This window comes from Myotis nattereri (genome assembly GCF_964212035.1).
Source record: "Myotis nattereri genome assembly, chromosome: 4".
NCBI lineage: Eukaryota > Metazoa > Chordata > Mammalia > Chiroptera > Vespertilionidae > Myotis > Myotis nattereri.
This window is the reverse complement of record NC_138079.1, coordinates 66,059,224-66,061,924: the sequence shown is the minus strand read 5'-3', so window position 1 is coordinate 66,061,924 and position 2,701 is coordinate 66,059,224.

Sequence of the window (2,701 nt, the reverse complement as noted above, 5' to 3'; positions counted from 1 at the left end):
GAAAAATGCAAACCAGAATCAAATGGTGCTACCAGAACAACCTGCTGCTGCTGGGGTGAAATCCTTGCGAGGATGGTGCCGACAAGACAAGGAACAGAAGGCACATGGGAGGAGCACTCCCTTCTTCCTCAGCCTTGAAGTCTCCCTCTAGTGCCAGCAATTGGCAAAGCCTAACAGGGATCCAGTTGATAAAGGAGACCTGAGGTTTGCAGTTTCCCAGCCTCAGAATCACAGAGCAGTGTGAAACGGTGTGTTTGATGCTGGGAAACAATTACTTAACTGTCCACTCATTTGGCTACTCAGTATCCACAGACACCTTGCTTCCCCATGGACTTCCACACATGGAAAACAACTTCAGGCTGCTGCCTGACAAAGTGCAACTTCCTTTACACAAATGAAGATGTTCTTCATCTCACTGTATCTCAATGTCCCAGCAGCCCTCAGCAGTCACTGTATCTACCTCTGGAAGACAGTCGTATCATTCAGCTTCCAGTTATCGTAGTTGCTCTCAGGTTTAAAATCCCATCACAACATTCTATTACTGAAAGACTACATTATCTTATGTAAAATAGTGAGGGCAAGAAGAAGAAACACAAAATTAGTGTAAATTAGGGGTCAACAAACTCCAACCCATGGGTCAAATCCAAATTTTAAAATAAAAGTTTATTAAAACACAGCCACAACCATTAATTTACATAATATCTATGGCTGTTTTCAGGCTACAATGGCAGAGGTAAGTACTTGCAACAGAGATCATATGGCCCTCAAAGCCTAAAATATTTATTATCTGGTCTTTTCAGAAAATTTTACCCTGCTTTAAACATACATACCCAGACACACATTCTGTAACTGTCCTATTCCAAGTTTTCTATTCTCTCAGTCAGAACCTGAGCTAGTTCTTTACGTGGTGAGGTAGCCCGAATATTCATTTCTGAATGAATGTTAGAATGAATTCAGAAATGTCTGAATCCTCAGTGGTTCTGCATTTTTGGTTGCTGAAGTTTTTCATTAACTTTTGTTATTGGCCATGGAAGTGCCCCAGAGAATCCCTCGAGTTCTGTGATCCTACCTTCATTTTTTAATAGCAATACAATTGGTTCTTGGTGATCAGAATAAATCATCCCAGCCTATAGAGCAATCTTCTTCTTTACCTGTTGGTTGAGGGACATGAAGACCCCCAAATGACCAGGTGGCTGTTTCAATAAAAACACTGGTGTGTACCCAAAATGAATTATTCTTCCCTCAAAACCAGTACAGATCACTATTGCAGGGGCAGGAGGCAACAATTTGCAAGAGGGTTATTAAATGTAATCGTGAGAGGAGCCATTTCCTCATCCACCCATTGATGCCTGGACTCTGCATGCTGACTATGGATGAAAGAGCACCAAACATTGGTTACTGATGTACAGGATACAGCATATGCTGTAAGGCAGAACTCCATGCTTTTAGGATACTGTCTTTTTGGGCACGGTCACCCAGTTTTCAATGGGCCATTCTATTATTCTATTGGGCCAGCTGCTTCTGGGTGATGGGAAACATAGTAAGATAGACCAGCATCAGGTGTGTGCTATCTTCAATACAAACTGGTCCAAAAGGCATCCATGTCAATGACAGGTCAGGCAGGCACCCTTCACTTGGGGGTGGGGTGGGGGGCATTCACTATGTCCTGAGGCAAATGAAGGAGGCCAGCTTAGCCAAACACCACAGTGTATTCTGAATCTTTAGCCCTTTCTGGGTGTTCTTTGTGCTTCTTGCTTTTCTTTTCTTTCTTTCTTTTTTTTTCCTGCAAACAGTCCTCTCATGGATACCCTCCTCCAGGACCTCTCTGCTGTCAAAGGCTCCTCAGACCAGGAAGAGCTTCCTCTGATGGAAACTGGGAGGCTTATAAGCCACAGAGGAATTTCTTCCTGCTGAACATCATGGGCAATGGCATTCCAGACCTCTCCAGACTTCATCACAGCTGCATCCCAATTGGCATCATTCTCCTTGGTGGTTCAGCCTGAGCAGGTATTGTGGGCCTGGAACAGGAGTCACCTCTTTCTCTTGGGCATAGCAACTGGGTCAGGATGAGGCACCCTACTGTGCCTGCACCCCAGGCTATGTCTAAGTCAGCATCGCCCATCACTATGGCCATTACCCAACCCCTTCTTTAACATTTAATAAAACATAGTTGATGTGAATTAAATTATTTTGGTCATTTCTGCCAAAGTCATTCTTACTGAAAGTAATTTTAGTACATGGTTATCAAAAGTTACAACGGAGGTCGAAACGGCCCCAGTGAGGTCGGGATGGCCCAGTGAGGTTGGGACGGCCTGGTGAAGTTAGGACAGCCCCGGTGAAGTTAGGACAGCCCCGGTGAAGTTAGGACAGCCCCGGTGAGGCCAAAACGGCCTCAGTGAGGTCAGAATGGCCCCAGTGAGGTTGAGATGGCATCGGTGAGGTCGGGACGGCCTCGATGATGTCAGGACGGCCCCAGTGAGGTCGGAACGGCCCCGGTGAGGTCGGAACGGCCCCGGTGAGGTTGGGACAGCCCTGGTGAGGTTGAAATGGCCCCGGTGAAGTTGGGACGGCACTGGTGAGGTCGGGATGGCCCCGGTGAGGCCGAAATGGCCCCAGTGAGGTCGAAACTGCCCCAGTGAGGTTGGGATGGCGCTGGTGAGGTTGAAATGGATAATGGGGACCAGTATAGATTGATGAACAG